Raw genomic sequence first — 13,662 nt, 5'->3', positions numbered from 1 at the left:
CTGACCAATTGCGTAGATCTAGAGACCCCCAAACTAAGCAGTAATTTTCTGTCAAAGGCAGCTATAAAAATACACATCATCACAAGTGATACGGAACTATAAAATTCAGTCCAGAGCAAAGAAAGCCTGGAATTTTAGAGGTGGCTGTGAGCCCAAAGATCGACGCGTGTAGACAACGAGCATCTCCGCGCTCCGGTGGATTCCGAATCTCTAGTTGGCAAGCGTCTCTCGGAAGAGAGCTTCGCAGGCGGCGGCAGTGGCAGCGGTCCTGAACCAGGCGCGGGCCGAGCGGCTCCGGATTCACACCTGGTCCCGCAGGCGGGCCAGCGGCTGGGAGAGCTCGTCCTGCTCGGCCGAGGCCACGCTCGTGCCCACGGAGCCAGTCTGGCCCTGAGGCAGCTCCATGTTGAGGTCGAGGCCGGCCTCGTCGGCCGTCTCCTGCAGCAGCATGTCCACTTGGCTCTGGGGAGTGGTCAGCGTCGCCGTGCTGCTCTTCGTGTCCTCCATTTGCTGCGTCTGGACGTCCAGCGTGTCAAACTGGTGCTCGAGCTTGTCCATCAAGGCAGAGATCTTCTCCAGGTTCATGGTTTTCAACGTCGCGCCCATCGACTTCACCACGCCTGCCATCGACTTGGTCACCTTGCCCATCGTCACCGCCGCCTAGACGCGGGCGGCCACCGCGTCCACCCGCGCACTCATCCTCAGGAAATTCACGGCCTGGTTCTTCTGGCGATGGCATTCTCCACGTGTATCCTCGCCACTTCCATGTTGCCCTTCTGAATGGCCTTCTTGATCTTGGCCTTCTTGGCCTTCTCCTCCTTGTCGCATTTCTTGGCACTCCGGCTCAGTTCTTTGGCCGCGAACTTGAGGTTGAACAGGTGTTTCTCCATGGTCGACATGGTCTGGTGGCCCCCAGCAGTCCGAAGCCGGGGTCTAGAGCGGCGCGTCCGGGGGGGAGGAGGTGGAGGAGGGAATGGAAGATTTGTCTCTACTTATCATTGTGGAATAAACATGGAGAGCCAAGTTGCTTTTGATTTCTGTTCAATTCATCTTGAAATACATATTTTATTTTTTGCATTGACTAATTATAATATTTTAGCATGTATGCATTCATCAGCATTGTCAAGAGGTGACTGTGGAGCGCTTATTGTGCTAAAAAGCATTAGTCTATTTTAATTCCTTTAATGTATAAATAATTAAATGTTATCTATTTATTGACATTTGGGGGAAATATTTTTTTCTCTTAAAAAGTTTTAAAATTGTAACTTAGGTAGGAGTTTACATTTCAGATGGTTAACTTTGTATTTCACACTCTAAACTACTAATCACCCTTCCCACCCCTTGACACCCAAATCAGGTTACGCCTTCCTGGGTCCTCGATTTCCCTTTTCCCTCCTGTGGCTCACCATCTTCCACTTCACCCAAGAACACTCATCAACCGTCTAGCTCATTGCTTTATCCTCCCTCCTTGTTTTTACCCCAGTGGTGTTCTCCAAACCCTTTGGTATGGAAGTCTTTATCTTGTTTTCTTTTTCCTCCTTAGAACAGTGGCCTAACGTATCCGTCCAGGTTGACTAGAGAAACAAATTCATAGGCACTCATATGTGCGTAAGAAAGAGCTGTATACACAAGAGCAGTTGGATATTGAGAAAACAACTCATCCCCGTCCAGATCAAGTCCATAGTCTGATATTACCCCATATGTCCAATAACAATCTATAAAGCCCTCTTCAGACTCATGAAACGCATGCAACGATGCCGAGTGCAGGAAGATCGCAGGCCAGTGGGTAGGAAGTCTAGTGGATCCAGTGGTGGTGGAAGCTTCTCAGTGCTGGTGTGGGTCTCCACATTGGCTCCTCTGGCTCCAGGGCTCTGACTGCCATCAGCATAGTTCCATGTGTCTTGTCAGTAGAGAGTCTCTCAGGGAGTGAGCGTGTGTCCTGGCTCCAGCGAGTTATATATCTCCTTATCACCTACAAATGAGGTGATCAAACTGCGACCTGATTGACAGGGTAAACTCTACCCATTCACTCAAGTCTCAAATTGACAACAGATTATGTAACTACCACACCTCACATACTATGTATCCTTATGTAATTGGCTAATTTCTTTCAACATAATGTTCTCCATCCATGTCGTGAGTGATTTAATACTACTTAAATGACTTTAACATGTAAAAACACCAATCAAGCTCTCCAGTACATTTAAGCCAGCATAATGTGAATACTAAGGCTGGAAAGTAATAACAGAAAAATAAAGCAATAATCTAATAATACTTAATGAACATATGTGTGAACTTTAAAATAAAAAATAGCAAATGAAAGTATATCATCGGTGATCTAACATAATTAATTTCCAAAATGTAAGGTGATAACCTTAATAATACAATATGTCAGTATATTCATGACTGAAAATCCTGTTACTAGGATTTACAAACTCAAAGGCATTTTGGTTAAATTCAGCAGTCATTCCTACTAATATAGATATAGAAGGAAATCACCTAAATATGACAAATAATACTTGTGCAAAACCAAGAATAAAAGTCAAACCAAAAGACTTCATTTTGTAAGTACTATAAGGGCATCTGGTGAAGTACCTGAGCAGACAATAACCTATTTAAAAAGTAATAGTAGGACTCTATATCAGCAACAGTCATCTAGAATTTGACATGGGAGAAACAATCCAGTCTCAATAGCAGGGAAACTTAAAAATACATGGAAATATATTTAATAAGAAAGGTTCAGAGATTATAGGAAGAAAATGATAAAATCTTACTGAAGGGCTACATCAAGAGCTGAACAAATGAAAAAATATAACCAGTTCTTGCATGGGAAGATTTAATATCATAAGTATGTCAATTCTGCTCAATTTATTATACTCATTTGATGAAATTCAAATTAATATCTCTATAGTCTTAGAAAATTGAATTATCTTATGATTTACATAGAAGAATAAATGCTCAGGAGAAGCCACAAGTGTATGAACATGAAAAATAATGAGGAGGAATCTTTGCCAGATATTAAAATACATTATAAAGGCAATTTAGTTAAAATAGTTGGGTGTTAGGAAAGGGAAAGGCTAACAAATTTGTGGACTAGTATAAGAATTACACAATACATGGGAACTGAATGTCAGACAGGGGTGGTATTTCACTTCAAAGGGAATAAAATTGTGTATTTCATCAACAGTACTAGTATAATTAGCTATCCATTTGAAAAACAATGATGAACATAGAAAAATACTGGACTAAAATTAAAAAATTTAAATATAATAATGAAGACGTAAAGAAAAAATTTAGGAGAGCATATGCATATCCTATATATTGGGGATGACTTTCTAAATAAGTTGGTAACCTAGAAGTCGTTCAGAAAATACATGGTTGACCCTTTAGAAGAGTTAAATCTCTTTTGTGGTGAAAGATAATGTGTTTGGTAGGATGCATTCAGCTGTCAGTAGCACGAAATTCCAGTAAGAGATGTTTGAGCAATAAGATCATTTATAGGCTCACATACATAAAGTCCAGAGTCAGGATGGCCCATAAGAGCGACATCCCAGAATGTCTTTCTATGATTCTTCACAACATTCATCTTTCTATGATTCTTTCATCCCTGTTCTTTTTTTGAAATAGCTTCCTTCTGAGGCTGGTATCAAGATGGCTATAGAAATTTTTCTGGAAGTGGCAACTACCATTGACAATGGAAAAGAGAAAAGGAGCCAATATCTTTCAGTGGACCCTTCCTTGTTGTTGTTATTGTTAGGTGCCAACAAATCGGTTCCAACCCATAGCAACCTTATGCATAACAGAACGAAACACTTCCTGGCGCTGTGCCATCCTCACAATATTGCTCTGCTTGAGCCCATCGCTGCAGCCACAGTCTCCATCCGTCTCTTTGAGGACCTGCTTCATTTGCTGCCCATCAACTTTCCAAAACCTGATGTCCTTCTCTACGACTGGGATCTCCTAACAACGTGTCCAAAAGATAAGAAGACAAAGCTCACTGTCCTTGCCTCTAAGGAGCACTCTGGCCATACTTCTAAGACAGATCAGCTTGTCCTTTTAGCAGTCCATGGTAGTTTCGATATTCTTCTCCAGCACCATGATCCAAACACACCAATTCTTCTTTGGTCTTCTTTATTTAATGTTCAACTTTCATATGCATATGAGTTAATTCTTTAGAGTAGGGAAAAAGCTTTCTGAAAGTTTACTCCTCAATTTTTTTGGACCCCAGTGGCTGCCATTTCTAAATTTCCAGTGACAAGAAAAACTGATTGACTTAATTTTAGAGGTGTATCTGAGCACAAAACTAAAAACCATACAAACATACTCACTGCTATTGAGTCGAATGTGACTCACAGTGCCCTTACAGGATAAGGCAGAACTCCCCCCGTGGGTTTCCTACACTGTAACTCTTTCTGGGAGGAGAAAGCCTCACGTTCCTTCTGCGGAGCAGCTGGGGGCTTCAAATTGCTGACCTTGCAGCCAGCAGCCAGACTCATAACCACTATGCTCCCAGGATGGTAGGAATACAAAACCAACCCAAGCTCATTGCCATCGAGTCAATGCTGACCCCTAACAAGCACTCTGGGTTTTCCAGATTGTAACTGTTTAGGGGAGTAGAAAGCCCAGTCTTTCTCCTGCAGAGCTGTTGGTGGTTTGGAACCGCTGACCACAGGGATCGCATCCTAACACATAACCACTACACCACCGGACCTCCTCCATGAGTACAAAAAGGCAGATAAAATTCTGGTCACAAAATTTAGTTTGCTCAGTGTGGGGGTTTCATATAAGTTTTATGTCTTTGCATCACTTTAAAGTTTTAGAAGTGAACATATTGGTGATGTTTGAGTCAATTTTGACTCATAGCCACACGATATGACAGCATAGCTGTCTGAAAGGGTTTTCTGTGCGACACTCTCCATGGAAGCAGATTGCCACATGTTTTTTCCCCTGAAACCTCATGGTGGGTTCAAATGAGCAATCTTTAGTTCAGTCATGGAGTGCTGAAGCACTGCACCAGCAGGGCTCCTCAAACGTATTAGTACTACATAAAAAAAATGACACTTTAATTTTTATTGTGGGAAAATATATTTTGTATTATCAGAATCAAACCAAGCCAGATTCACTGCCATTGAGTTGATTATGACTGATAGCAACCTCATAGAGTGTTTCTGAGACTAAATTTTCATGGGAGCAGAGAGCCTCATCATTCTCCTGAGGAGTAACTGGTGGGCTTGAACAGCTGACCGTGTGGATAGCAGCATAATGTCTATCCTACATCATCACCAAAAGTTAGGCGGAATATGGACTTAGGTATTTCCATCTTTAGCTTGACAAGAAGTCTTTTTTTTAATACAATCTTTTCAAAATGGTCACCAAATATTGTTTGAGAGGAAAATTTCCTCCAACGATTTGCAATTAATTTCATTATATTTATCAAACATGAGCAGTTTAGTGAACATTTCCTTCTAACTAACTTTTCGGCTTACTTGGAATAATGGAGTGGTTGACAGATACATCTTGAATTACATTACACCCTCAGTGAATAAATTTGTTTCACGCTCTTGAAACAACTTGCTAAACCACATTCTTTGAGGGGAACAAACAGAAATAATTCTTTCTGCACTGATTTTTCCAAGAAAGCCTATGATCACTTTCTGGGGTCTGAAAACGGAATTGCAGCATCTTAGCAGTGGGCACAGGGCAGAGGATAAGGCGTTCTCACACCCATTTTCAGAATTTGGTCATCCTGTCTCCCCAGTTGTTCTTACCCAGACTCAAGTTCCAGAAAATGCCACTCAGGGATACCACACATGGTGCATTATTTTTAGCTCTGATGGAACTGGAGACCTTGAACATACTCATGGACAAGGAAGTTGAAGAGATCAAAGGCTTAGGAGAGAAAGATGAGATGCTTTATCTCTGCCTTCTGTGATTTCATTCGGCAGCCCGTCCGTCTTTCAGTGAGCAAGGCCTCCGAGATAACACTGAGCGAGAGTGCCGTGTACAGATAGACGGTGAGGAGGAGACAGCCAGTGTGTAGCAGGGGAAGGAGTGGGGAGTAGTGTAAAGTGGAGAGGAGAGAAAGCTACGCAATTAGGTTATTTAAACAGAAGGAAAGCTAAGGGGAAAGAGGAGATTTTCTAATGTGAATTGAGGCAAATTACTTAAGACTCTCAGAACCTCAGTTTTCTTAATTATCAAAAGTGGGCCATTAAAACCTATCTCATTGGTTTATAAGGAATAAGTTGGCCAAATACGTGTGGTAGACTCAGCATGGTGCCTAGAGCACTAACATCGTTAGCCGCCTTTGAGTTGGCTCAGTCTCGCGTGGAGCAACGGGAGGAGACCTTGGCAGGTCCAGTCCCATTCATTGTTGACAGGAGTCCGGCTGGGAAGTGGTTACACCTTCATTGGGCTGCCAAGTTCAAGGCCAGCAGTTTGAAACAGTCAGCTGCTCCACAGAAGAGCTTTCTCCGCCCGTAAAGAGTTACAGTCTGGGACACTCACAGTGGGCTGTTCCACCTTGTCCTATAAGGTCACTGGAAGTTGGTGTTGAGTCAATGGCAGTAAGTTTGGGTTGGTTTTGGGTGCCACTGTCATGGTCAATGATATACTTGAACTCATTGTTGGGGAAAGTCACCAGGGAGCTAACCTTCCAGGACTATAATAAACCATGTTCTGTTGTGATCTATAGGGGTTCTGTCTAATTTTTAAAAGTATATCACCAGATCTTCCTAGCCTATTTCAGTTTGGAAACTCCACTGAACCTGTTCACCATGGGTGGACCCTGCTGGTATTTGAAATGTCATTGGTATAAATTCCAGAATCATAGCACCATGCAAGTCACCACAATATAAAAGACCAGCAAACAGGTAGTAGCCCCGAACACAGGTGTGGTGGAGTGAAATGATTGGGTGGGGCTGTACAAATAGGGCTTGTGCAACACTAATAGGGCAGATTGATCAGTTTTTGTTACCATCCCCCTGGCTTTCAGGATGAGCCATCTTTGAAGCTAGAGCAGAGAGAGAAAGCCCAGGACCCTTGGAAGAGCACATTCCGAATCACTGTCTGAGTGACTGAGGCTGGGACCAGAGGTCCCAGAGATTGTGTCGCCGAGACCATGCAACAGCGCCGGAGGAGCAGAGCTGAGGCTACAGGACCATGAGACAGAGTAACAGGCAGATCCTGGTGCACAGAAACAGAGGCCAAGGCTCCCCATGGCTGAGAAGCTGAAGACAAGAGAGACGTGCACGTTGGATGAGGAGAGCTGTTGATGTGGATCAATCGCTGCATTTTCACTGTTCCATGATCCTGACTTGTGGTCACCTATTAACTTCTTTAATAAGCCTCCATAGTTGTGAGTATTGTCTGTGAATTCTGCGTGGCCATCACAACAAGTTATCAAACCCAGCATAGCCGTAGAGTGTGGGGTTGAACGGCAGGCGTCAGAGTAGGAAAGGAAAGAGGGAGCGTGGAGGCATGTCTGACCCCTGCCACATGGCAGCAGGGAAGCCAGAGGAGGTTACATATGGCCCCTCATGGTGTAGTTCACTCAACTAGGAAGCATTTATAAAGTATGGTTATTATCAATTTCTTTTAGATTTCATGTGCTGAATATAATTGCACCGGTGTGTTTTTTTAAAGACAAAAAGAAAACATTTTAAAAATCATTTTATTGGGAACTCACAGCTCTTATCACAATCCATCCATCCATCCGTTGTGTCCAGCACATTGGTACATTTGTTGCCATCATCATTTTCAAAACATTTTCTTTCTACCTGAGCCCTTGGTATCAGCTCTTTTTTTCCCTCATCCCTCCCTCATCCTCCTACCCTCATGGACCTTGATAATTTATAAATTATTATTTTTTTCATGCCTTACACTGACCGATGTCTCCCTTTACCCTCTTTTCTTTGTCCATCCTCCAGGGAGGGGGTAATATATATAGATGATTATTATCAGCTCCCCCTAGCTCCCCGCCCCCATCTTCTCCTTACCCTCCTTATATCGCTACTATCATGATTAGTCCTGAGGGGTTTATCTGTTCTGGATTCCCTGTGTTTCCAGCTCTTATCTGTACCCATGTACATGCTCTGATCTAGCTGGATATTTAAGGTAGAATTGAAATAATGATAGTGGGGTGGGGTAGGGGAGCATTCAAGAACTAGAGGAAAGTTGTATATTTCATCATTGCTGTACTGCATCCTGACTGGCTTGTCTCTTCCTTGTGATCCGTCTGTAAGGGGATGTCCAATTGTCTACAGATGGGCTCAGGTTCTCCACTTTGCACTATACCTCATTGATATGATTTTTTGTTCTGGGTCTTTGATGCCTGATACGTGATCCCATTGATACCTCATGATCACACAGGCTGGTGTGCTTCTTCCATCCAGGTGGACTCCAGATCTTACAAAAAGAAATTTATCAACAGTATGGAAAGAGCTCTTGTCCTTCATGAGAGGGTTGGGATTACAGATGTGTTTTGAGTGTACTATACATCAGTAATGAGGCAATGCTCAAGAGAGCTGTTAGACCACATACTTGGATATTATCCACTCTGTTTTGTAATTATTCAACAAGGAAGAGAAAGCTTTCTGAACTCTTATTAACATGGGGTAAGTGTGGTGTGAATTTGAGGGCAGATCAAAGAAAATCAACGTGTCTCCTTTATAGCCCGAGTATTACCACTCAGTGTGTGACACTCAGATGTGATATATCCCAGGGGGAACTTAAACAAAAGGACAGATAAATGCATATATAAATGTGCCAAATAAACCAAAACAAAACACAGTGTACTGCTCAGGCCCTCAAGTTAGTATTTAGTAAGGATTATTAATCTAATATAGGAACTCTGGTTGTGCAATATATTGTTAGGCTGCTAATCAAGAAGTCAGAAGTTCAAACACACTAAGTTCACTGAGAGAGAAAGATGAGTCAGTTCAGCCTGCTTCTCTAATGACTTACCGACTTGGAAACCCATGGAGGTGTTTTACTCTATCTTATATGGTTGCTATGAGTTAGAATTGACTTGACAGCAGTAGGTATTGATAACATTTCAAAATAAGAAACATAAAATTAGCATTAGAAGTAGAATTGTGTGAGCTAAGGAAATTCGAAATAACTCACAGCAGAGTAGTTTGCCTCGTCCCGGCTCAGATGCTTCCAGGGCCCAGGTGGAAATCAACATGATCCCTTTGCACCAAAGGGCACAGTGAGTATTGCTTCTCACAATCCTGACTTTTTTCACTTGATTTGCTCCAGATGCACAGTCAAAATCAATTGGCTTAAAAATCTGGTTATTTGTAATTCATACTTTATATAACAAGCATCAGCTTTACTCTCCAGATGACTAAAGTTATTTTTAGAGAATTTCATAATGTGTCATTTTTTTACTTTCACCTTTCAATTTATATACCTTACTTTTTAAATTAAATGATTTTATTGGGCTCTGTACAACGCTTATCACAATCCACACATCCATCCACTGTGTCAAGCACATTTGTACATTTGTTTCCCTCATCATTCTCAAACATTTGCTTTCTACTAGAGCCGCTGGTATTCCCTCCTCACTTCCCCCCTCCTTCCTCCATCCCCACTCCCCCATGAACCCTAATTATTTTGTCTTATCTTATACTATCTGACGTCTTCCTTTACCCACTTCTCCGCTATCCATCCCCCAGGCAGGAGGTTATATATAGATTCTGTTATATGTAGACCCTCCACCCTACCGGAATCGCCACTCTCACCACTGGTCCTGAGGGGTTCATCTGTCCTGGATTCCCTGTGTTTCCAGTTCCTATCTGTACCAGTGGGCATCCTCTGCTCCAGCTGGCTTTGTAAGGTAGAACTGGAATCATGATAGTGGGTGGGAGGAAGCATTCAAGAACTAGAGGAAAATTGTATGTTTTGTCATTGCTACACTACACCCTGACTGGCTTGTCTTCTTCCCCTGACCCTTCTGCTTCTGCAAGGGGATTTCTAATTGCCTACAGATGGGCCATGGGTCATCACTCTGCACTCCCCCTCATTCACAGTGCTATGTTTTTTTTGGTCTTTGATGCCTGATGCCTCAGGCCTTCGACGCCTTGGGGTCTCAAAGGCTGGTGTGCTTCTTCCATGGGGGCTTTGTTGTTTCTCAGTTAGCTGGCCATTTGTTTATCTTCAGGCCTTTAAGAACCCAGACTCTATATCTTTTGATAGCCAGCACCATCAGCTTTCTTCACCACATTTGCTTATGTACCCGCTTTGCCTTCAGGGATTGTACACACCTTATTTCTAATCTTCCAACTTTTCCCAGTATATATATGCATAAAATTCTCCCCAACAGCAAGAAAGAAGCAAACTTTTGCCTCCCCTGCTTTCTCTCTCTCCTAGTAACAATGTTCCCATTGACTCTCTTTCAGATCCACAATTCACCGAAATAAACTCTAATTCTCCTTTCGCATGATTTGCTCCAAGCAAACAGAATTCCCTGCCACTTTGAGGTTTGGGGAAATGGAACTGGATGAATGTAAGGAAATGATAATCACCGAGTCTAAGAGTTGGCTGCTGCAGGATAAGCTTCCCAGGAAGGAGGCTGGTTCTGAGATCTTTGTCCTCAGTAAGCTCATGGGGGGAATTCTTGAGCTAAGCCCTTGTAGGGGAAGGAGATAAAGCAGAATGGCATCCACAAGAAGGTAACCTGTGATGCACCTGTGATGCACCTGTGATGCAGGCACAAGGCCTCCACGCTGCGGGTCTCAGGTTAGGGCACAAAGGGCCTGGTTGTGCAATTGCTAAGTGCACCGCGGGCGGCTAACCCAAAGGTTAGTGGTTTGAGCTGAACCACTGACTCCCTGCGAGGAAGACCTGCGAACAGCTTTCTACAAGATGATAGCCTAGAAAAGCCTCTGGCCACGTTTGCTCGGTCACGTGGAGTTGAAATCGACTCCTTAGCACCCAACAGCAAAGGGTCCACTTTTATACTTGTCAGGGAGGGATCAGCCAATAAGCAAGGTAAACACCGGCTTACTTTTGCTTAGTCACTACTAAGCAATTTCATCACATGTGAGAAAACAGGAAACTGTTGACTATGAATTAGTAAGTAAACTCGTATAAACGCGTGCTTACCTTCTTTTCTGGGCTCTCTGTTCTTATCCGGGTCTGTGAACATGAACAGAGGCTTTGCTTCAGCGGGGCCGTGCTGTGGGGTTGAGAGAGAGAGGGACAGATGCTAGTCAGACCTAGAAACCGAATCTTTGACGTGGTGAGACATTGTGACACTGTTCACTACCGTGTAATAATAGTAAAGGGACATCCGTAAATCCGCAGTTACCTTGCTAATTGGGTCATCTGACACGGATGCTTGTGCACAGAGCAGTCGTTGGACGTGAGAGAGAAGGAGGCGCTGCTACAGCCCAGCCCAAATGAATTCTCAGAGAACGCTGAAAACTGGGAGCGGATGGCTGTCAGCTGGTAAAACTCCCAGGTGCCAGAGGTTCAGACCTGCAGCCCTTGAGCGGGAGAGGGCTGCACCGCGCACCGCAGCAAGCACTGTCCAAAGGCTCGGGGACACATGCCATCCTTTGGTCAGGCGCTGGTTATTAATGTGTGGTGGCCTGACAGTTACTTTTCTGCCATTCAGTTCGCTCTTGTCCTGGCAGAGGGATGACCTAGCAGACTGCAGAGGACAAAGGGATCAATTCTTCCGCTGCTTCAGTGAGGCCTTGGCAAAGACAAACTATGTGGAAGAAAGCAGCAAGGGTAAGAAAAGAAGGTTTTTAGACCCCTCCCAGGCTAGATAAAGATTCCCTGGGCTTCAGGGAGGAGACTAGGGAGAGAGAATGGAAAGGGCACTGGAACCTGGGGATTCCTGGGGATGAACTTGGGGAGTTGGGAGCCTGGGAGTGAAGACAAAACAATGCCCCTGCCCACAGGGAATTCTCATCAGAGTACTACCTAGAAAGATACATTCAACCACTCAAAAATGGATGCAATTAAGTGAGGTAGTGAGTTTATGGTGCCAACCTGGCCAAAAACACATGTGGGGTTAATTGAAGGGAGGAGGGATAAATGGCTCAGTGAGCCTTGCCTGTCTAGTTCTTGGGTCTCTTGCTTTGTGATGGTCGGACCAGGGTGCAACTGCTGTAGCCAGTTAGTTCCCTGCTCACTTCCTGCAAGACATCACTGAGGAGAAGCCGCGTGGACCTACCCTGATGCAGCTCTGGGTGCTGGAGCATCCGTGTGGAGACCCCTGTCTGCGCTGAGATGATTACACATTCACTGACTCGGCTTTCCTCCTGCAGTGGGCATCATTGCGTCTGTTTTGTGAGATGGAGGAGGACTTTGTGGTTTGGGGTCGGAGAGATGGGTTGATTTGGACTTCTGGGCTTGGGTAGCACTGGGTTGGGATGTTTTCTTGATGTGTACTTACCCTGTATATAAAACTCTCTCTTTCTTATACATGAGTTTCTGTGGATTTGTTTCTCTAAAGTACCCAGACTAGCACATCAAGTGAGGTGGCGATTATGATGGAAAGGACAGGACAGGAGCCAAAGCAGGGATCTGCACCCTTGCCTGCTAACCCCCAAAGTACGGATCTGGAAATGGTTCCCAAAGAAGAGAGATCACAGAAGGAGCCTTCAGCATGTCAGATGCCGTCTCAATAGAGAGTGGAGGAACTGCCTGTTGTAGGGGGAAGGCACGTACACGTGGAAAGGCACAGAGGTCACAGGATGTTGTAGAAGTTGAGAGAAGTCAAATGTACTGACTGGAATGCTGAAAGGGGAGGCAGGATGGGAGAGGCAAGCAAGTTGTCCTTTGCTTGGTGCATGTTTGGTACCAGGAAGGGCAAGTGTCTTGGCTGGACCTTTGAGGATCCCTAGGGATGAGTAAAAATAAATGGACTAGGAAAAGATGAGGGGCCTTCAAAACATTGTGAGAAAATTCTATTATTTTAATTCCAATTTTCATGAGCTTTTTGAAGCCCCCTGGTATTTAGGAGATAGCATTGATTGGATTTGTGAGTGAGAGATCTAGTAGAAACAACGGGAAACACTGAGACTCCAAGACTAGGATCATACAGGAGCACGAATGATCTGGTGATATAATCTGCGTATTATTTATGCATCCACGCAAAAACAAGAACATTGATGCGATGGCATCCATTTTCTGACTCATGGCAACCTGTTTGTTAAGGAGTAAAACTACTTCCTAGGGTATGCATGGCTGTAATCTTTATGGAGGCCGATTGCCTGGCCTTTCTTCGGTGACACTTCTGAGTCGGTTTGTACTTCTAACCTTTAAGCTACTAGCAAATTTCACACTGCCTCTACCATCCGGGGACCTTCAACAACTACACACCATCGATGTGATTCTGACTCATATTGACCCTGTGTAGGGTTTCTGAGTACCATCCGGGGACCTTCAACAACAACAACTACACACCATCGATGTGATTCTGACTCATATTGACGTAGGGTTTCTGAGTACCATCCGGGGACCTTCAACAACTACACACCATCGATGTGATTCTGACTCATATTGACCCTGTGTAGGGTTTCCGAAGCTGTAAGACTTTGTGACCAGGTGTTCTCATCTTTCTCTCTCAGAGTGGCTGCTGGGTTTGAATTACAATACAAGACTCAACCAACAGTGCTACCAGACTCTCCTTTACAGAGGGAC

At 44.0% G+C, this 13,662-nt stretch overlaps 1 pseudogene; it reads right to left on the bottom strand.

Moving 5' to 3' along the window:
* Positions 1-300: 300 nt before the first annotated feature.
* LOC142452860 (charged multivesicular body protein 1b-like) lies at positions 301-899 on the bottom strand (annotated as a pseudogene).
* Positions 900-13,662: the final 12,763 nt, after the last annotated feature.

This window comes from Tenrec ecaudatus, chromosome 7 (assembly GCF_050624435.1).
Source record: "Tenrec ecaudatus isolate mTenEca1 chromosome 7, mTenEca1.hap1, whole genome shotgun sequence".
Classification (NCBI taxonomy): Eukaryota; Metazoa; Chordata; class Mammalia; order Afrosoricida; family Tenrecidae; genus Tenrec; species Tenrec ecaudatus.
The sequence above is the reverse complement of the archived record's forward strand: the minus strand, read 5'-3'. Positions and strand labels throughout refer to the sequence as shown.